Source organism: Antechinus flavipes, chromosome 1 (genome assembly GCF_016432865.1).
Source record: "Antechinus flavipes isolate AdamAnt ecotype Samford, QLD, Australia chromosome 1, AdamAnt_v2, whole genome shotgun sequence".
Lineage (NCBI taxonomy): Eukaryota > Metazoa > Chordata > Mammalia > Dasyuromorphia > Dasyuridae > Antechinus > Antechinus flavipes.
This window is the reverse complement of record NC_067398.1, coordinates 601,532,860-601,557,257: the sequence shown is the minus strand read 5'-3', so window position 1 is coordinate 601,557,257 and position 24,398 is coordinate 601,532,860.

Genomic DNA, 24,398 nt, shown 5'->3' with positions numbered 1-24,398 from the left:
CTTTCATAACTGACCTTCATTTAAGATACCAGAATGTTTACTGACTAGATACTTAGAATTCTTGCAGTGTTGGGAACTTGGTAAATTAAGAAAGGAATTGATGCTGTATTTTGAAAAATGGAAAATTACAGATAGTTTAAATGAGCAATTTGGAACTCAAACATCAATCTTGTGACAAATGACACCTTTAATTCTAATGAAAAAATAACAATTATTTTCTTTAAGCAAAAAACCGAACACTGTTTTGTAAGGCCTATTATAAATCAAATATTTAGAAAGGTACACTACGACTTTCAGATATTTAAGATTCTACAGCCATATTTAAACAATGACTGTTGTGACATTCCAAGTTATTTCTAGTACTAATATGTAATTAGCAAAAAAAAAATTAAATTGAATGAATTTTAATAATAATGATAAATATAACCACTAATCTTTGTAGAAGATTATAAAATATTGTAAAACTGAACATAACTCAAAAGCTAAATCCTGGTCCACGGTTTTTATTATGATCTAAAAGGAGTGCCCTAACAAACAAACAAAAAAAATTCTTAACTGTTTTGTTGCCATGGATATATTGGGTATTCTGGTAAAGCTTGTGGACCCTTTCTCAAAACTATGTGTTTACATACATAAAATAAAGTGTATAAGGTCACAGGGGAAATACATTATATGGAAATAGTCATTAACATATAACAATATCCCTCCAAAATTTGTGAAATAGTCAATATGTAGATATACTTCTTTATTGGCACATTAAATGCAGAAGACTTTAAGTGTCTGACGAGTAATTTTCAAATAGTGATAACTATAAATGATATTTTAGGATTTATGTACAACTGAAATATGATATGAAAATTTCTGTGATTTCTAATATTGGTGATGTTACATATATTGCCAATAGAACATTCAAAATCGAAGAAATGCTCAATTTCAATTAGAAATTAGTGAAAACAAAAATACATTTTTTCTCTACACAACTTTAGTGACTTCTTGAAATCGATCCATGAACTCTCTCTCAATAAGAGGACACAGCTCCAACATTATACATCTCATTTCTATCTCCCACTATTAGTAGAATGCTGAATTTTATAGGAATATGAAAAATTAATTCCTAGGAAGCCCCAAATGAGATGTAAAGACATAGCACACCCATATGATTTAGAGACTAAAAATTCTTAGACTGGGGTGGGGTGATGAGAATGATTGCCTGGCTTAAAAGTATTAAATCAGGTACAGAAGTTTTGAAGTCTCTTCAGCAATCAGAAGATTACAAAATGAAGCCAAATCCAATCAAATAGACCCAGGTATTAGAAAGAACAGTGGCAATATATTAAAATATAAGCTCTGCAATTCAAGATCTGTGAATTTAGTTACCTTTTTGGACTACAGTATTTTTTCTTGTATAAAGTAAGGTTTTATATATAGCACAATCTCAGTTGGAAAGGATTTAAGAGGTCATCTAGCCTAACAGGAACTTGGACAGGCATCTTTTCTACAGTATCTTCCAGTGTGGTCATCCAGCTTTCTCTGAGAACTCTAGTAAAAGAAGACTATCTCTACTAGAGGCAGCACATTTTCCACTGGGGCAGTTCTAATCTTTACCAGAATTTTCTTGCATAAACTCTAAAAATGCTTTTCTTTAATCTATACTCATTTCTCCCAGTTTTAGCTTTTGGAATCTTTTCATCATGACTTGAAAGAAAATTTGAATGAGTATAAAGCAAATAGTGTAATGGATAGAACACTTTGTCTTTTATGAGCTGTGTGATTTTGGAAAAGTCATTTAACCATTCTGAGTTTGTTTTCTAAGCTATAGAATGATTATAATCCTTTTTAAATCTAAATATTGTTTCTCAGTATAATTGGGGCAGCTAGGCACAGAAAATCCCAAATAAGTTTAAGAAGAGTAGGTAAGACATAACTAAAACTACTGAATAAAAATAAGCCTAACACCTTTATATGGCATATGCTCAGATGCTTAAAGCAACTATTGTCCTCCTTTAGGACTTCCCTTCTATAGGTTGAACACCCCTAGATCCTTCTGCTTTTCTTCATGTAGCATGTTTTCCAGTCCCCTCACTACTGTCATCCTATAGTAATTTACATTATACGTACTATATAAACATACATGGAACATATATATGATATAAACATAAATAACATAGACTTCATACACACATATAAATGTACATAAATAACATATATATCTGTGTTTATATATATATATATGTATATATGTATATGTGTCCCCTTACACACAGTATATATACACATATATATTCTCTTAGTTTTTTTTATCAGCCTCACTTAATTTTGACCTTTAATTCTTCTTTCATTATTTCTTTAGTACTGTACTTCAATTTTACCTTTATCCTGTTGTGTGCCTTTGCTTTTTTCTTTTATATTTAAGTTTAACATTTAAGTTGGTTGAATATTACTTTTTTTGTCAGCTTTTAGCAAACAAAAAGAGGAAGTAGTTAATTACTCCAACATTCATATTTCTTAAAAAAAAAAAAAAACTTTTTTTTATTTACAAGTTATATGCATGGGTAATTTTACAGCATTGACAATTGCCAAAACTTTTGTTCCAATTTTTCCCCTCCTTCCCACCACCTCCTCCCCCAGATGGCAGGTTGACCAATACATGTTAAATATGTTAAAGTATAAATTAAATAAAAAATAAGTATACATGTCCAAACAGTTATTTTGCTGTACAAAAAGAATCAGACTCTGAAATAGTGTACAATTAGCCTGTGAAGGAAATCAAAAAGGCAGGTGGACAAAAATATAGAGATTGGGAATTCTATGTAATGGTTCTTAATCATCTCCCAGAGTTCTTTCACTGGGTGTAGCTGGTTCAATTCATTACTACTCCATTGGAACTGATTTGATTCATCTCATTGCTGAAGATGGTTAGGTCCATCAAAATTGATCATCATATAGTATTGTTGTTTAAGTATATAATGATCTTGTGGTCCTGCTCATTTCACTCAGCATCAGTTCATGTAAATCTCTCCAGGCTTTTTTGAAATCATCGTGTCAACATTCATATTTCTAATACCAGTAGCCAGTTCTTCCAGTTGCTAAGATCAATTCCTGAATAGAATCCTCTCAAATTGATTGTTATATTTTTTGAAGAATTAAATTAAATTTTATCTAAGTCAATATATTAATGATTTTTCTGTTTTTGTAAAGAATATGCTAATTGATATCTGGATAAGGAAGCTTATCTGGATTAGAATCTGTATCAAGTCTTTATACCCAGCTTGTGAGTTCTTTCTGAACTCAACTATTTATTCTTTCTAGACAAAGATTCTATAGAATATTCTGATGAAAATATTGATGCCCCATCATCTACCTTCACCAAAATACTCTTTTCATACTTTCATACTCTAATAAAACTTCTTTGTTTTATCAAATATAGCTTATAATAATGTCTCATCCATCATTATTTTTCCTATTTCTTTTTTATGTATATTGATCAATAGGCTTATTGAAAGCATGAACTTTATTCCACCAAGATATACTCATCTACAATCTCATTCCAGTCATGATTCTTATCCAATCAATTCTTAGTTATACAAAGAAGGCTATATATGAATCATTGTTTCTAAGATGTCAGGTTCATCATTCTTGTTACCTAAATTCTGAACATTTTTTGTATAGACATTTGAATCTATGGATTTTTAATATTGTTCCCTTTCTTGGATTTTGTTCAATGATTAATGAAAACTTACCTAATACATCTTGTTTAGCCAATCCTTATAATGTTCCATATCCCATCTTTCTATCCAATAGGAAATCAGATTTTGTTCTCTGTAGGCATGACACCACCATTCCTATTGACTGTTTTGCTTTGCTTTCCATAATTTTTTACTTCTCGATCTTTCTTTGAAAACACATTGAATTGATGGCACACTCAATACAAGTATCCTATACACTTACTTATAAATTGTTCTTCTCTAACTTGTGTATTCTTACTGCTCTTAATCTATTTTCCCTTGTCCTTAATAATGGTCAAACATAGTCAAATTTGGTTCGACTTTTAGCTGTTTCCTTGTTGATTCTCAGATTTATATTTCATAAAGTGTGGGAATTCTGCATTCACTTTGTAGAGGTGAAATTTCAAAGCAGAGGAAAAAGGACAGAAGTTGGAAAGTGGGTAAAATGCCTCCTTTCACCTTTATACTAATTTCTTTCATAGGAAAATGACTTGCTGTCTTCTACCTACCAGATTCACGAACTCATTAAAAGCAAAAAATCTGAAAATACCGGAAGATTCATGTTCTTTGAGTATTTGTCAATTGAGGAATTGCTTGTATTCTTAAAAAATTGTCTCAATTCTTTATATATTTGAGAAATGAGGCCTTTACCAGATTCATTTGCTATAGCTTAATCATGTCAAGGTTAGAGATAAAGGTTTCTAGTGATTCTACCATTTCCTGAATAAGAGCTATCTTTCTTCTCTCTCAACATTACTTTGAACACAACATAAGAACATATTTTTGCTGTCTATAGTGAGAATCAATATTTATCATCAATAGCAAAAAAAAAAAAAGGAGAACTAGGAAATAGAAGTCTTTTCTGTTTGTTTCTTACTCTATTTCTATCTTTCCCTGTTTCTTTCTTTTCTGTTTATCTGTCTCACTCTCTTCTTACATTTAGCACTTTAAGGTTTGCAAAGGTCAGCAAATATTATCTGATTTTATTGTCACAACAATCTTAGCAGGTAAGTACTAAGAACATCAATAAAAACAATGGAATGCTCACCTTTCAATGAAATAAATATTTTAGCCTTTATTGTCTGTCCTGTGGTATTTCTAGGGTAAAAGATATCTGTGGAGCATTTTTATGGGAAAAATAAGTCAAGAAAACTATAACACAAAATTGTATGGGTTTTGTAGAATAAAAATGTTGTACTTTTATCTTCGTATAAGCATTATAAAGTACTTTTGTTAAATAATGACATTTTTAAATATGGTTGAAATCTTTGACACCAGCTAATTCAATTCTTTCTTTTGGACAAGAAACTCGTGGTTCATTAAAAAGTGAAATTTACACTAAAATCATTTAAAGGTTTTCTCCCTTATTTTAGACTAAATTAAAATAGCATACTATGAATATTCCTATCAATTAGCCAGGAATCAAGGCAGGTCATGTTAGAAATAAACAAGATGGTAATGAAAGAACATGTTGTTTTGGAAAGTAGATGAGTAAGTTAAATATTAGTAATGTTTTGTCTTTATGCAGCACCTTTACATCTAAGGAGGCCAAGCATTTTAAAGTCATTAACACATCCATCCTCATAATCCCCATTTAACATATCTACTTCTATTTCTAATTTCATGTGTCATTGATTTTCTGTCTGACCTTAGACAAGCAACAACATCTCTTTCCTTACTCATGAATTTAAAAAAAGGGGGAGAAGGGAGGAGGGGATAATGATACCACTACTAGATAATAATAACAGTACATGTAGTTCTCTTTTTTTAATTATTTTTTAGATGAATTGTTAATTTATGATGGAGATTTAGTGCCTAAGCTAATGAAATTAATGTTAATGATAAAGTCAGATTAGTCCAATATTATTTCAGCTGTGGTTTCTTTGAAGTTCTGAAGTCTATGAGTTAGTAATGACTATGCATCTTCCAAACAGCCCCAGTCTATCCCAATTTCTATATCCCCAGTATATGTTTACTAAAACCTTTATAGAATATTATTAACTTCTAACATTAGACATATCTAAAATGATTTTAATTGTGGTTTATTTTTCCCAATCATATGTGAAAGCATGTTTTTACCATTCAATTTTAAAAGATTTTGATTTCCATTTTTTCTCCCTTCCTTTGCCTCTTCCTAAAATAGTAGGCGATTTTAATGTATATATTTATATTTATTTAATATATATAATTTATATTATAATTATATATAATTTATATTAAATTTATAATTTATATTTGATATATAATTATATTTAATATATATATATACATATATATACATATATATAATTTTCCCCCAGTTATAATCAATTTTTTTTTACATTTTTTTTAAAAGATTTTTGAATTCTAGGTACTCTTCCTTATCCTCATCCACAGTTAAGAAACCACATGTGAAATTATGCAAAACATTTCCATAAAAGTCAAGTTGTAAAAGAAAATATATCTTCACAATAATGAAAAAAAAAACCCTCAAGAAAAATTAAGTTAAAAGTAGAAAGATAGAGAGAGTGATAGGTAATGTTTCCATCTATTTTCAGACTCAATCAGTTCCTTCTCAAAGTATTGATAAGATTTTTCATGATAAATCCTTCAGAGTAGGGTGAATGACTGTACTATTGAGAATAACAGTCATTTACAGCTGGTCATCCCAGAACTTTGTTCATGAAGAACTTTCCAGGTTTCTTCCCCCTCTTCCCCCCCCCACCCCAACACAGCATGCTGCTTATCATTTTCCAGAGAACAATAATATTCCATCAGAGAAACTTGCTTCAATTTTTTTTTAATGATTGCTTTTGCTAATTGTATTTCCCTCCATTTATTCTCTCTCCTTTCATCCTGTTCTTCTTCAAAAGTGTTTTGTTACTGACCACTCTCTTTTCCAATATGACCTCTCTTTTATCATCATCCCCTTTCCCACATTTCCTTCCCCTCTCTTTACCAGCAGGATAAAATAGATATCTATACTCCTATTGAATATGTTTGTTATTTCCTATTTGAGCCAATTCTGATGAAAGTAAGGATCACTTATTCCCTTCTCTTCCTCCTCTTTTTCCCATTTATTGTAAAAGCTTTTTCTTGCTTCTTTTTTTAATGATAATTTGCAAATGATAGGCAATTTGATACAAGTTGTGTATGGGCTATCATGATAGTAAGACATTTCCATATTAGTCACAGTTGTGAAAGAAGAAACATATAAATAGGAAAAAATGAAAAAAATAAAGTGAAAAAAAAGTATGCTTTCATCTACTGAGTTCATGAGTTCGTTATCTGGATATAGATAGTGTTCTTCATGAGTGCTTTGCATTTGTGTTGGATCTTTGTGTTGCTAAAGAGAACTGTTATTAATAGTTAATCATCATCCAATGTTAATGATATTGTGTATAGTGCTTTCTTGGCTCTGCTCATTTCACTTTGCAAGTGTTCATATAAGTCTTTCTAGATTTTTCTGAAATCTCCCTGCTCATCATTTTTATTGCACAATAGTATTCCATTATATTCATATATCCACATCATATTCAGCCATTCCTCAATTGAAGATATCTCCTCAATTTCTAATATTTTGTCATTACAAAAAGTAGTGCTATAAATATTTTTCACATTTGCACTTTTTATCCTTTTTACTTTTTAATGATCTCCTTGTGATATATATATATATATACATATATATATGTGTGTGTGTGTGTGTGTGTGTGTGTGTGTGTGTGTGTGTGTATGTATATGTTTGTGTTAAAGCCAGATCAAAGTATATGCAACAGTTTGATTGACCTTTGGGCATACTTGTAAATTACTTTCCTGAATAATTGTTTCAGTTAACAACCCCACCAACAATTCATTGTTGTCCTAGTTTTCCCAAACCTCTCTACCATTTTTAATTTTATTTTTTGTCATATTAGCCAAATTAATAAGTTTAAGATGGTACCTCAGACTGCAAGTCTATAGTCAAAAATTATTTAGAGCACTTTTCATATACCTATCTTTAGCTTTAATTTCTTCATTTAAAAATTGCCAATTCATATCCTTTGACCATTTATTAATTGAGTAATAGGTCATAGTCTTAAAAAATTAACTTAGGTTTTTATATATTTGAGAAATGAAGTCTTTACCAGATTCACTTGCTGTAAAAACTGTTTCCCAGATTTTTGCTTTCCTTCTGATCTTGTTCGTATTGATTTTGTTTGTGCAAAAGTTTTTGTTTTTTAATTTAATATTATCAAAATTATGTATTTTACATTTTGTAATGTTCTTTATCTCTTGTTTGGTCATGAATCTGTAACTCACTTAACTGCTTTTAAAATGTGAATGTTAATACAATATTGAATAGTAATAATGATAGAGGGCAATCTTGTTTAACTACTGATCTTATTAGGAATGGTTCTAGTTTATCCCCAATACATGTGATACTTGCTTAAGGATTTTAGATAGATGTCACTGATCATTTTAAGGAAAATTTCATTCATTCCTACATTATCTAGTGTTTTTAATAGGAATGGGTATTGGATTTTTTTCAAATGATTTTTCTCTGTCTATTGAAATAATTATATGATTTGTATTATTTCAGTTGTTGATATAGTCAATTATGTTCATAGTTTTCCTAATATTGAACCACCCCTGTATTTATGATATAAATTCTAATTGGCCATGCTGTATTGCCCTAGGGATAACTTGCTGTAATCTCTTGCTAATTTTTATTTAAGTTTTTTTTTTTTTTTTTTTTGCATAAATATTCATTAGGGGACTTGATCTATAATTTACTTTCTCTGTTTTGACTCTCCTCTGGTTTAGGTATCACCAACATATATGTGTCATAAAAGGAATTTAGTAGAACTTATCCTTTCTCTATTGTTCCAAATGGTTTGCATACTATTGGAATTGTCATTTAAATGTTTGATAGAAGTCACATGTACATCCATCTAGCTCTGCAGATTTTTTTGGGGGAGAGTTAAGTAATACCTTGTTCAATTTATTTTTCTAAAATAGGCCTATTTAAGTAATTCATTTTCTCCTCTGTTAATCTGGGCAACCTATATTTTTGTAAGTATCCATTTAAGTTAGATTATCAGATTTATTGGCATAAAGTTGGGCAAAAATAGCTCCCAATTATTCCCTTAATTTCTTCTTCATTGTTGGAAAATTCACCCTTTTCATTTTGGATAATAACAATTTGATTTTCTTACCTTTTTCTAATCAGATTAAATAAGGTTATCTATTTTTTTTTTTATAAAACCAACTCTTAGTTTTGCTTAATTCAATAGTTTTCACAGTTTAAATTTTATTAATCTCCCCTTTTATTTTCACAACATCAAATTTGGTATTTAATTTTTTTAATTTGTTCTTTTTTTAGTTTTTTTAGTTGCATACCCAGTTCATTGATCCTCTCTTTCTCTTTTTTTATGCAAGTAAGCATCTAGAGATATAAAACTTTCTCTAAGAACTGCTTTGGCTGCATCCCATGAATTCTGGTATGTTGTTTCATTATTGTCATGCTGTTGGATGAAATTATTGATTGTTTCTATGATTTGTTGTTTCACCCACTCATTCTTAAGGATTAGATTATTTAGTTTACAATTAATTTTTGGTCAATTTTTCCTTGACCCTTTGTTATCTATCATGGTCCAAAAAAGATGCATTTACTATTTCTGCCTTTCTGCCTCTGATTTTGATGTTTTTATGCCCTAATGCATTATCAATTTTTATATAAGTTCTATATACTGCTGAGAAAAAAAAGTATATTTCTTTCTATCTCCGTTCAGTTTTTTCCAAAGATCTATCACACCTAACTTTTCTAAAATTCTACTTACCTCCTTAACTTCTTTCTTATTTATTTTGTGGTTCAATTTATCTGGTGCATATGTGTTTAGTATTGATATTACTTCATTATCTATAGTACCCTTTAGCAAATTGTAATTTTCTTCATTATCTTTTTGAATTAGATCTATTTTTGCTTTTGTTTTATCTAAAATCAGTATTGCTAGACCTGTTTTTTTTTTCAGCAGAAGCATATTAGATTCTACTGCAATATTTTGCCTTTACTTTATATGCATAATTCTGCTTTAAATGTTTTTCTTGTAGACAACATATTGTAGGATGTTGGTTCATAATTCAGTCTACTACCTATTTCTGTTTTATGGGAGAATTCATACCATTCACATTCATAGTTAAAATTACTAACTCTGTATTTTCTTCCATCTTATTTTTCCCAAGCTATACATTTCTCTTTTCTTTGCCCCTTTCCCTCTTCCTCAGTGTTTTGGTTCTGACCACTATCTTCCTCAATTAGTTGTTCCCTTTTACCAATTCCCTTTCTTATCCCTTTCTTTTCTACTTCTGTAATATTTTCTATTAACCTCCCCCTTTCCTTTCCCCTTTCCATTCCTACTTCCCATAAGATGAGACAAGTTTTTCTGCTGTGAAGACCACATTAGCTCCCTGGACACTTTAGAATCAGCTAGAGTCAGGATCAGCAAAAATCCTTGATCTTTATTCTTTGTGGATGTGTATGGAATGGTAATATGAAGTGAGAGGAATTGTGACACAAATCTGCAAGGAGTGACTCTGCCTTTCTCTCTCCACTCTCTAAATCCTCCACCCAATCTCCTATACAGCAGATTAAGCCTGCACAGAGTACTAGGCAGGGTCATTCTCTCTCCAAGCTTATGCTAATAGAGTATTGTCCAATTGATAATTAAGAGTACTTGGATCTCAGTGGGTCAACTCAGTTTCAACCCATTACATCTCCCACTTTTTTTGTGTTTTAGAACACATGTGGTCACGCCATCCCTGATCTCTCAGGAAAGTGATCACCCCTTCCCTGACTTCTCAGGAAAGGAGGTGAAAACACCAAAAAGGAGGTGATGATGCTCCCCCACACACACACACATCTCAGGAAGAGAGATGCAAAGCACCAAAGGGGATTGCTAGCAGGTTTCTGGGCTGAAGGATCTTATTAGAAACAGGTATGCACAAACCCATCAGCAAGGGAGGTATTACACAAGTACATATCAATAATGCAGAGACTATTAGTGATGACTCTCCCCACAGTCAATGCAGGCTCGATGTGGTGTAACAAACATGAATTGTACAAACAAGTAGTGGTATAACAAACAATATAAATCAACATGGTGTAAAAGATTTCCAGAAGTCCTAGAAGGAGGGTATGTAAACAACAGTAACACATATGCCTTCTTCAGCAGCCAAGAGATAGTCCAAAACCAATCTATTGTCCATTGCTTCACATGTCAGGGAATTCAATGATTCCCCCCAAGTTTTTGAAGTCCTGCCACAGTCCTTTTATGTGTTAGGGAATCCAGTGATTCCAGCAGATTTTGAAGTCCTGCAACAGTCTTATCATTTCTCAGAAAATCCAATGATTCCTGAGGGCTTTCAAGTCCTACAACAGTCTTATGTCTCAGAGAATCCAAGGATCCCTGAGGGTTTTCAAGTGCTACAACAACCTTATCATGTCTCAGAGAATCCAATGATTCCTGAGGGTTTTGAAGTCCAACAATTTTCAATGTCTATGAGTCAAATGCCATAACTGCTATGCTCTTTCAGTGGTGGGCACAATCAGTAATGGAACCACCCAATGTTTCTTGGGTCTTCTCCTTCATTTCAAGGTCTGCTCCATCTCTCTGCGATGGACAAGGCAAATATGGCTCATTGGCACCCATCTGATTCCTTCTCCACCTGTAGAGATACAAGCAAACCCTTTCCCCCAAGCAGTTAACCTCTCTGGTCCCTTCCATTCACCACTTTCTGGGTCTCTCCATATCACCTGGTGGTTATTTAAAGATAGTGGAGCCACTCCCACTGGACACTGCCCTTCCAGTGGGTTGTAAAACCTGTCTGCTGGAGCCAGTGCATCTTTGTGAAAAATCAAGAAGTTAATAGTATAAAGGGCTACATTTAGAAGTTCTCTAGGGTTACCTGTGGCTCCCCCTTTCTTTTGTCTTTGGAGGAGCATCTTAATGTCTCTGTTTCTTCTCTCTGCTATTGCCTGTCCATGAGGATTAAAGGGTATGCCAGTGGTGTATAAAATCTTATACTGTGCACAAAAGTGTGCAAAATGTTTAGAAGTATATGCAGGTCCATTATCTGTTTTTATTTCTTATGGCACACTCATAATTGCAAATGCTTGGATGAGGAATTCAGTGACCACTCGGGCTGTCTTTTTTGCTGCTGGTATTGCAAAAGTGAATCCTAAAAAGGTTTCTACCACAACGTGGATAAAAGACAGACGACCAAAAGATTTATAATGGATCACATCCATTTGCCAGATTTCATTGGGTCTCAAACCACGAGGGTTCTTTCCTAGAGGGAGCATAGGAGCGTGATAAAGAAGGCAAGCAGTACAGCTTTTTACTATGCTCCTAGCTTCTTCTTTTGTTATCCCAAATTGTAAATGTAAAGCTCGAGCAGCCTGATGGTATTTAGAATGAGATTCCTGGGCTTCCTGAAATAAAGGAGTATTGGCCAACATCATTAGAAGGCTATCTGCCTTTGAATTCCCATCAAAAATAGGGCCTGGGAATCCACTATGAGAGTGGACATGCAAGTTATAAATCTTACCTAGATGCTTTCTCACTTGCTCTTGAAGTTTCTTAAAGAACTGATATATATTAGAGGCTACAAATTTTATTTGGGCTATGGAAATTCTTTGTACCACATCTACTGAATAGGCCAAATCAAATATTATATTTCTATCTCCTGGATAATAAGTATGAGCTAGAATGATTGCATACAATTCATTTTGATGAGTGGAATGAAAAGGAGTTCTGACTACTCTCTTTATAGTTAAGTCATGAGAGTATACAACACAATTGGATGCATATATAAAGAGAGTTGGTCCTCTAAGCGAAACTTTAGAAAACTTTTCTTCAAGAATCTATCACCAATTATGTTATAGTCAGGTTATCTTTAATGGAGACATGTGTACAAAATTTAGAGTCATGATTAATAAAATTTGCCACTCTGGGATGGTTTCACAGCACACATTAATTTGTTTGTTTGTTTTGTTTTGTTTTTATTATAGCTTCTTATTTACAAATATATGCATAAGTAATTTTTCAGCATTGACAATTACAAATCCTTTTGTTCTAACTTTTTCCCTCCTTCCCATCACCCCTTCCCCCAGATGGCAGGCTGACCAATACATGTTAAACATGTTAAAGTATACGTTAAATACAATGTATGTATACATGTCCAAACAGTTATTTTACTGTATAAAAAGGGTCAGACTTTGAAATAGTGTACAATTAGCTTGTGAAGGAAATCAAAAATGCAGGCAGACAAAAATAGAGGGATTGGGAATTCTATGTAGTGGTTCATGGTTATCTCCCAGAGTTCTTTCCCTGGGTGTAGCTGGTTCAGTTCATTACTGCTCCATTGGAACTGATTTGGTTCATCTCATTGCTGAGGATGGCCAGGTCCATCAGAATTACCCTTCTTAAAGATTTCTTTGGGATATAAGTCCAGTAGTAACACTGCTGGATCAAAGGGTATGCACAGTTTGATAGCTTTTTGAGCATGGTTCCATATTGCTCTTGAGAATGGCTGGATGTATTCACAATTCCACCAACAATGTATCAGTGTCCCAGTTTTCCCACATCCCCTCCAACATTCCACATTATCTTTCCCTGTCATTCTAGTTAATCTGAAAGGCATGTAGTGGTATCTTAGAGTTCCCTCTGTTGGAGGGAATATGGGAAAATAGAGACACTAATACTTTCCCAGAAGGGAAAGAGACCTATATATGCAAGAATGTTCATGGCAGCCCTCTTTGTCGTGGCCAGAAACTGGAAACTGAGTGAATGCCCATCAATTGGAGAATGGCTGAATAAATTGTGGTATATGAATATTATGGGATATTATTTTTCTGTAAGAAATGACCAACAGGAGGATTTCAGAAAGGCCTGGAGAGACTTACATGAACTGATGCTGAGCAGGACCAGGAGATCACTATATACTTCAACAACAATACTATATGATGATCAATTCTGATGGCTGTGGCCATCTCTAGCAATGAGATGAACCAACTCAGTTCCAATAGAGCAGTAATGAACTGAACCAGCTACACTCAGTGAAAGAACTCTGGGAGATGACTATGAACCATTACATAGAATTCCCAATCCCTATATTTTTGTCTGCCTGCATTTTTTGATTTCCTTCACAGGCTAATAGTACACTATTTCAAAGTCCGATTCTTTTTGTACAGCAAAATAACTGTTTAGACATGTATACTTAAAATGTATTGAATTTATACTTTAACATATTTAACGTGTATTGGTCAACCTGCCATCTGCGGGAAGGGATGGGGGGAAGGAGGAGAAAAATTGGAACAAAAGTTTTGGCGATTGTCAATGCTGTAAAATTACTTGGCATATAACTTGTAAATAAAAAAAAAAAACTATTAAAAAAATAAAAGAACTGAATTAGAAAAAAGAATGTGTATGCTGTACCACTTATACATATATATTTAGTATTGACATTACTTTACTGTCTATGATATTTTTAGCAAGTTTTATTTTCCTTCCTTGTCTCTTTGAATTAGATCTACTTTTGCTTTTGATTTGGCTGAGATCAGGATTGCTACTCCTACTTTTTTTTTTTTTTAAGTTAAATGCTTCATTTGAAGCATAACAGATTCTGCTCCAGTCCCTTACTTTTATTCTATGTGTGTTTTTCTGCTTCAAGTCTATTATTTTATCAACTCTGCTTTTTACTTGTATTTTATGGGATTGTTCATCCCATTTGTATTCAGTTATGATTATTAACTGTGTATTTCTATTCATTCTATTTTTCCTCCTGCTTCTCTTCTCTCTCTTTTCATCCTTTCCTTCCTCAATAATGTTCTTCTTTTGTCTGAGACCTCTTCAATCATTCCCAGCACCTCCTGTTCTTAATCTCTTACTGTCTTATTTTCCTATTAGGTAAGATAGATCTCTACATTTAGCTGATTGTCCACCTTCCCATCATTTCCTTCACTGTGATAGGGTATTTGTAGCTCTTCATATGAAATAATTTACCCCATTCTACTTCTGCCTTCTGTAGTTAGTGCATTTCTCTTTCTTATCCCTTATTGTTTTAATGTCCTTCCCTCAAATTCACCATACACCCATATCCTCTGTCTATGTATATTCCTTCTATCTGTACTGTTAGTGATACAGTTTTATTGAATTACACATATCCTCTTTCTATGTAGGGAATATAAACAATTCAACTTCATTGAATACCTTATATTTTCTTTTCTCTTTTTACTTTTTAAAACTTCTCTTGAATCTTGATGTTTTAATCATTTTTTTTTTTGTTCAGTTCTGGTCTTCTCCTTTTGATAGCTTGAAATTTTTCTGTTTCATTGAATGAGCAAACTCCTCCTCCTGCCCCAAAGTATTACACTTAATTTTGCTGCATATGTGATGTTAGTTGTAGTCCTAACTCCTTTGTCTTCCAGAATATCATGTTCTGTGTTGTAACTGGAAAGTCTTGTGTAATGTTTATCATGACTCTCAGTATATTTTTCGTGACTTGATACTTCTGTAATTTGGTTATAATGTTCCTAGGAATTTTTATTTTGGGATATTTTTTCCTGATGTGATTTGTGGTTTCTTTTAATCTCTATTTTGCTTTCTGATTCCAGGATATCAGAGTGGTTTTTCTTGATAATTTTTTGAAAGATATAGTCTAGCTCTCCCTTTTCATTATGGTTTTTGGGTAGTCCAGTGATTCTGATACTGATTCTGAACTATTTTCCAGGTCAGTTGTTTTTTTCAGGTGAGATAATTTATATTTTATTCTATTTTTTCATTCTTTTGAATTTGTTTGATTGTTGATATCTTATAGAGTCATTAGCTTCCCCTTGAAATATTGTTTTCCACAATTAGCTTTTGTACTTCCTTTTCCATGTAGCCAATTCTATTTTTGAAGGAGTTGTTTTCTTTTTCCCACAAACCATTGATTCCTTTTGTGTATCACTCATTCATTTTCCGAATTTTTCTTCTGCCTCTCATTTTATGTTTTAGGTTTTTTATTTTGTTTTGTTTTTAGCTCTTCAATGAGTTCTTTCTGGGCATGAGACCACTTCCTGTTTTTATTTGGGGTTTTGCTCATAGGTGTTTTGCATTATCCTATTTTGAATTTGTGACTTTATCTTCCTGCCACCATAACTTTCTATGGTCAGATTCTTTATTTTTTTCTCACCTTAAAAAAATCTTTTGGGGGCCACTTTGTGGTGCAGTGGATAGAGCACCAGTCCTGAAGTCAGGAGTATCTGAGTTCAAATCTGGTCTCAGACACTTAATACTCCCTACTTGTGTGACTCTGGGCACATCACTTAACCCCAAATGCCTCAGCAAAAAACAAAATAAGAAAAAAAAATATTTTCCTTTCTTTTAAAATTTAACTCTGTTCCTGGGGTGGAGAAGACACTGTCTGAAGCTTCTTGTACTAGAGGCTCCAGGCTTTAGTTATTTAATTAGTGTTGCACTGAAGTTGCCTTAAGGACCATGGGGAATCGTCATTTGTGGTACTGTGCTGAGCCAGTAGGTTGGGAGGTGGCTGAGACTACTGAAGGTGGTAGGGGGTCTATCAGATTACCTGATGCTGAGTCACTGTCCCAGTGCTATTGTCTGGTGTATGCTGAGGCTTGAGGGCTATTTCTGCAGATCTCCTCCTTGTTTTCTGAGCTTGTTGGGAGATTGTCCTGGACTGCATTCCATTTTTACCTGAGTGAGAGAAACCTTTCTTGCCAATTTTCCAAATTTCTTGGGCTAAAAGATTATTTTATCCCATCTGTTTGCAGGTTCAGTCACTATTTTATGGTTGGTTGGATATAAATATGAGAGAGTTATAATGATTTACTGCTTCTTCCACCATCTTGGCTCACAAAAGCCCTGTGAGGCAGTTTTCTCTAAAACTGATTTCTAATTATAAATTTATGATTCTAGAACAGGGCTTCTTAAACTTTTTTTTCCATTCCCGACCCTTTTTTTGCCTGAGAAATTTTTCTGTGGTATAAAATAGGTATACAAACCAAACATTTATTGATAATAAATAATACTTTTATGACCCCCACATTCAGTTCTGAGACTCCATATGAGATGGCAAGACACAGTTTGAGAATCTGGGTCCTATAACATAAGGGTAAGAAACTCCTACAAAGATTTTAATTTGGGCCTTGTTTCTGTTATTAACTTAAGTAAACTTAAAGCAAGTTATCTAACCAGTATTTGTTTCATTTTATTTATATTTAAAATATCAGTAATAAAGTCTTGATTTAAAACCAGGACATAGAAGTTCTAGACCTTTTCTACTTCATAAATGTCTGGTTACAACCTCCTTAAGCCTCTGCTTCCTTACTCTGCTACTTAACACAATAATTGTGAAGAAAATATTTTGTAAATCTTAAAGATATATAATATGCTATTTTTCAAAATACCCTCCTTACCTACCCTCTTTACATTATTATTATTATTATCTTTGCCGAGACAATTAGGGTTAAGTGGCTTGGCCAGAGTCATACAATCAGGAAGTATTGTGTCTGAGATCAAATTTGAACTCAGATCCTCCTGACTTCAGGGCTGGTGCTTTATCCATTGTACTACCTAATTGCCTCTCTTTACAGTATTATTGTCAAGGTAAAATTATGTAACTAATGGGAACATTCTTTGCACATTATAGTGATGTAGGGGAGACAGCAGTGACTCTGAAGCCCTTTTGACCTACAAGTGTTCTTGTTTGTCAATGACTGTAAATGTCCTCTGGCCTAGGAACGTTAGTGCTCTTGTCTATCAATAATTATAAAATGTAATAATATTTCTTCTCTTAGATGATCCTGAAGCTCCCTGACCTGAGAGTGCTCTTTTACTGACAATGTGTCTGTCAATAATTGTAAAAGTCCCCTATCCTTGGAATGATACTACAAACATTACTGATTGTCAGATGGATAATTTGTTGGTCTGTGATAACCAAATTCCTGAGACCACTCCTCAAACCTACCCGAAAGTCATAAAATTAGCAAATATGTAACATGAAGCTGCTGGTTTCTCTTTTTTCCTATAAATTTACCCCCTTACCCTTGGCTTTTTTCCAATCTCTCCTAGAGTTTAGTGTTGTAATGGTGTTAGAATTATAAATAAACTTGCCTCTTAACTAGAAAATATATTCAAACCTGCAATTTTTTTGAGACACCTCACGACCCCAAACTCTTGGAAGCCTCCCTTTTCCCAACTTGCACGATAGAAATTTAATAAATATTTGTGGAATATGAAAAAATAAGTAATATGGAAACTTAAGTGTTATTTTTAGATCTACTGATTTTATTAAACTGAAAAAAAACCATAAAATTCTTCAGGAAATCTGTAATCTAATTGATGTGATATCCTCTAAAACTATTCATTTTTGTTCTTTAATTCCATTTGTCTCTTGTCTATGCACTCATATCAATTCTTCACAATAGATAAATCAACATGTAGCAGACTTTTCTGTAGTTCTCTTGCTATTGCATGGACATCAGTGGAACATGTGGGCTATTAATTATTACTTGTTCTCATTATATGACAGGACCAAACTTTTTTTTTCCCTTTTCTTTGATGTCCTCTTTTGCTATGCTTTCATTGCTTAATTCTTAGTGTTATGTAACCTATTCACATCCATCTTTGCATTGTATCTAACATGCAAATTTAATTTGCAGATTGTTACATTGTATGACTCAAACTATACAGAGTTGCTAAATATTGTTGCTTTTTTATTTTTTTAGGGAAAAGCCCAGGGCCATTATAATATTATAAAATTCCCCAAAGGAAATCCAACTAACTTCCTTCTTGGAATTTGGAGCCCTGACCATTGTCTATTTACATAAGCCATTAGGTGGCACAGTGGATCAAACATCTGACTTCAGACACTAGTGGTGTGACCTTTCTCCTTTTAATCTTTTCCTACATAGCTTTAAAAAAAAAAATAATCACCTCATTATTCATAACTCAACACCAAACTTTCATTCAAATAATCTTAGTAATTATTAGTTTTAAGAATGCTATTACTAAGTAATATTTGCTAATATTTATATATTTTTTGTATATCATAAACATTTTTAACTTTGTTAGTTCTTTATAATTAGTCTTTAATGATATCCTCATATTTCTTCTGGATTTTTATATCAAAATTCCCATGGAGTTCTGCTATTTTGTCACAAATACTTGAAAATTATTCTTATGTATTTTTGTTGTTTGCAGTAATTTTCTTTAATATGGAAATTTTGAAACAGCTATGATATTTATCTAAGTTTTCTTCTTCCAACCTCTTTCAGGTGGTGATTGGTGGATTCTTTCTTTTTCCACTTTACCTTCTGATTCCAGAACTTCAGAGAATTTTTTCTTAATATGTTCTTGTAACATTGTATTCAATTTCTTTTTTGTTTATCACAACTTTCAAGTAGTCTCTCAGTTCCCCTATTGTCTTTAATAGTTCTGTTCTCTACATCAGTAATTTTTTTTTTCTAATTAGATTAGATTATATTAAAATTACATTAGATTTTCAGGGTTTTTTTTAATATTTCTAGTTTTATTATATCTTTATATCATAACTTTTCAGTGATTTCTAGCTTGATGGAAAATTGTGTAAATCATTTTTTTGTAATGCTTTTTCAGTTAAAAGTTATTTTTTTTTAATTTTTTAAACACTAAATGCACATTCTTAATAGTTTTTGTTAGATGCACTCTATTATTGGTCAGAAACTGTCATTCCTATATATTAAGCTGTGATCCAAAAAAGCTAAATATCATACTTAATGTCTTCCTAGCATCTTTAGAATCAAATGCAAAATATTCTGTTTGATATCCAAAGCCTTTCAAAACCTAAACCTCTTCTACCTTTCTAGTCTTAACTCTCCAATTCAATGACACTGACTTTCTGGCTGTTTTTTTTTTTTTTTTTTTTGGGATAATTATAACTTTTTAGTTGACAGAACCCGTGCCTGGGTAATTTTTTTACAACATTATCCCTTGCACTCACTTCTGTTCCAACTTTTCCCCTCCCTCCCTCCACCCCCTCCCCCAGATGGCAAGCAGTCCTATACATGTTGAATATGTCACAGTATATCCTAGATACAATATATGTGTGCAGAACCAAACAGTTCTCTTGTTGCACAGGGAGAATTGGATTCAGAAGGTATAAATAACCCGGGAAGAAAAATAAAAATGCAAGCAGTTGATATTCATTTCCCAGTGTCCTTTCTTTGGGTGTAGCTGCCTTTGTCCATCATTGATCAATTGAAATTGACTTAGATCTTCTCTTTCTTGAAGAAATCCACTTCCATCAGAATACATCCTCATACAGTATTATTGTTGAAGTATATAATGATCTCCTGGTTCTACTCAATTCACTTAGCATCAGTTCAATAAGTTTCTCCAAGCTCTCTGTATTCATCCTACTGGTCATTTCTTACAGAACAATAATATTCCATAACATTCATATACCACAATTTACTCAACCATTCTCCAATTGATGGGCATCCATTCATTTTACAGTTTCTAGCCACTACAAACAGGACTGCCACAAATATTTTGGTGCATACAGGTCCCTTTCCCTTCTTTACTATCTCTTTGGGGTATAAGCCCAGTAGTAGCACTGCTGGATCAAAGGGTATGCACAGTTTGATGATTTTTGGGGCATAATTCCAGATTGCTCTCCAGAATGATTGGATTCATTCAGAAATCTACCAACAATGCATCAGTGTCCAGTTTTCCCACATCCCCTCCAACATTCATCATTATTTTTTCTGTCATCTTAGTCAATCTGACAGGTATGTAGTGGTATCTCAGAGTTGTCTTAATTTGCATTTCTCTGATCAATAGTGATTTGGAAAACTCTTTCATAAGAGTGGAAATAGTTTCAATTTCATCATCTGAAAATTGTCTGTTCATATCCTTTGACCATTTATCAATTGGAGAATGGCTTCATTTCTTATAAATTAGAGTCAATTCTCTATATATTTTGGAAATGAGGCCTTCATCAGATCCTTTAAGTGTGAAAGTGTTTGTTGCTTCCCTTCTAATCTTGTTTGCATTAGTTTTGTTTGTAAAAAAGCTTTTTAATTTGATATAATAAAAATTTTCTACTTTGTGATCAATAATGATCTCTAGTTCATCTTTGGTTACAAATTCCTTCTTCTTCCACAAGTCTGAGAGATAAACTATCCTATGTTTCTCTAATTTATTTATAATCTTTTCTTTATGCCTAAATCATGGACCCATTTTGCTCTTATCTTGGTGTTCAGTATTAAGTGTTGGTCCATGCCTAATTTCTGCCATACAAATTTCCTTTTTTCCCAGCAGTGTTTGTCAAATAATGAATTCTTATCCCAAAAGTTGGGATCTTTGGGTTTCTCAAACACTAGATTGCTGTAGTTATTAAGTATTTTGTTTTGTGAACCTAATCTATTCCACTGATCAACTAATCTTTTTTTTTTTTTTTTAGCCAATACCAAATGGTTTTGGTGACCATTGCTTTATAATATTGTTTTAGATCAGGTAGAACTAGGCCACCTTCATTTGATTTTTTTTTTCATTAATTCCCTTGAGATTCTCGACTTTTTTGTTCTTCCATATGAATTTTGTTGTGTTGGAATCCTTACTAACTGCTAAGTAATTAGAGTTGATCTAATCTTACAAGAAGTTGTTTTGGCCAGAACCTGAAACAAGGTACTAAGTAGAACTAATCAAGACAAGGCTTGTGTTCCCACCTTTACTCATTGGACTCCACAAGTATGCTAGCTTCAAAAAGTACACTTTCTACGCCACACCTTAAAAGCTCTTTGGGCCAGAGAGCACTATGGGAGAAAACCCATAATCCCATTCTCTCAGAAGGTTCACATATAAGGCGAGGCAGCCATTCCAGAAGACACACTTTTTTCCTCTTGGCTGGCTGATCGCGCTAGACTCGAGAGAAACGACTCTGCTGCAGAGAACACTTTTGACGGACTTCAGTGGAGCTACGCCAGAAGCCCTCTCTCCGCGGCAAGTGTGGCTGGGCTCCCCAGAAGGAGATAAGAGAGATCTTCCATCTCTGTTGGAGGCAGAAGAAGGCAGAGGCAGAGGCTGAAGGACAGAACCTTTGGATTTGGAGACATCCGAAGGGCTCTAAGCCTCTAAACCGGCTGTCCTCTGAGAACAAACTCCAACATTTTGAACTTAACATTTGGCGCCCAATGTGACTCATTATAAATCTTTTGGTCGTCTATCTTTTATCCACGTTGTGGTAGACACCTTTTCAGGATTCACTTTTGCCATACCAGCAGCAAAAGAAACAGCCCGAGTGGTCACTGAATTCCTCATTCAAGCATTCGCAATTATGGGTGTGCCACAAGAAATAAAAACAGATAATGGACCGGCATATACCTCCAAACATTTTGAACACTTTTGTGCACAGTATAAGATTCTACACACTACTGGCATACCCTTCAATCCTCAAGGTCAAGCAATAGTAGAAAGAAGAAACAGAGACATTAAGACACTCCTCCAAAAACAAAAGAAAGGAGGAGCCACGGGTAACCCTAGAGAACTTCTAAATTTAGTTCTCTATACCATTAATTTTTTAATCTTTGATAAAGATGCACTGGCTCCAGCAGACAGGTTTTATAACCCACCAGAAGAGCAGTGTCCAGTGCGAGCAGCTCCACTATCTTTAGATAATCGCCAGGTGATGTGGAGAGACCCAGAAAGTGGTGAATGGAAGGGACCAGATAGACTAACTGCTTGGGGGAGAGGATTTGCTTGCATCTCTACAGGTGGAGAAGGAATCAGATGGGTGCCTACGAGCCGCATTCGCCTTGTCCATCGCAGAAAGATGGAGCAGACCCTTGAAACAAAGGAGAAGACCCAAGAAATATCAGGTGGTTCTGTTGCTGATTGTGCTCATAAGAATTATTAGATTCCTGGCACATGAACTAATGGACAATGGAATCCTATTGGACTGTTTCTAGGACTTATGGACATGTGTAAATTTTCAGATTGATTCTTGTTATTTGTTACATTACTACTAGCCTGTGTTATATTGCTATGTGCTCATGTAAATTATGTATAATGCCTCCCATATTGATGGATTTATGTATACCATGTATATCTGTTACAAAGTTCTGGCCCATATTGATGGATTTATGTGTACCCCCTCAGAAACCCCCTATGTTTTAAAACAAAAGAAAGGGGGAGATGTTGGAATCCTTACTAACTGCTAAGTAATTAGAGTTGATCTAATCTTACAAGAAGTTGTTTTGGCCAGAACCTGAAACAAGGTACTAAGTAGAACTAATCAAGACAAGGCTTGTGTTCCCACCTTTACTCATTGGACTCCACAAGTATGCTAGCTTCAAAAAGTACACTTTCTACGCCACACCTTAAAAGCTCTTTGGGCCAGAGAGCACTATGGGAGAAAACCCATAATCCCATTCTCTCAGAAGGTTCACATATAAGGCGAGGCAGCCATTCCAGAAGACACACTTTTTTCCTCTTGGCTGGCTGATCGCGCTAGACTCGAGAGAAACGACTCTGCTGCAGAGAACACTTTTGACGGACTTCAGTGGAGCTACGCCAGAAGCCCTCTCTCCGCGGCAAGTGTGGCTGGGCTCCCCAGAAGGAGATAAGAGAGATCTTCCATCTCTGTTGGAGGCAGAAGAAGGCAGAGGCAGAGGCTGAAGGACAGAACCTTTGGATTTGGAGACATCCGAAGGGCTCTAAGCCTCTAAACCGGCTGTCCTCTGAGAACAAACTCCAACATTTTGAACTTAACATTGTTGTTATTTTTTCTAGATCATTAAAATATTTTCTTGGGAGTCTGATTGCTATAGCACTAAATAAATAGATTAGTTTAAGGATTATTGTCATCTTTATTATATTCACTCGGCCTATCCAAGAGCACTTAATATTTTTCCAATTATTTAAATCTGACTTTATTTGTGTGGAAAATGTTTTGTAATTTTGCTCATATAATTCCAGGCTTTCCTTTGGTAGATAGATTCTCAAATATTTTATGCTGTCGACAATTATTTTGAATAGAATTTCTCTTTGTATCTCTTGCTGTTGGATTTTGTTGGTAATGTATAAAAATGCTGAGGATCTATGTGGATTTATTTTGTATCCTGCAACTTTGCTGAAGTTCTGAATTATTTCTAATAGCTTTTTAGTAGAATCTATGGGGTTCTCTAAGTATACCATCTTATCATTTGTAAAGAGTGATAATTTGATTTCCTCATGGCCTACTCTAATTCCTTTAATCTCTTTCTCGACTCTTATTGCTGAGGCTAGCATTTCTTATACAATATTGAATAATAATGGTGATAGTGGGCAACCTTGTTTCACTCCTGATGTTACTGGGAAAGGTTCCAGTTTGTTCCCCATTGCATATGATCCTAACTGATGGTTTTAAATATGTGTTCCTGACTATTTTAAGGAAAAGTCTATTTATTCCTATACTCTCAAGTGTTTTTATTAGGAATGGATGTTGGATTTTGTCAAATGCTTTTTCTGCATCTATTGAAATGATCATATGGTTTTTGTTAATTTGGTTATTGATATAGTCAATTATGCTAATAGTTTTCCTAATATTGAACCAGCCCTGCATTACTGGTATAAATCCTACTTGGTCATAGTGTATTATCTTGGGGATGGTTTTCTATAATCTTTTTGCTAA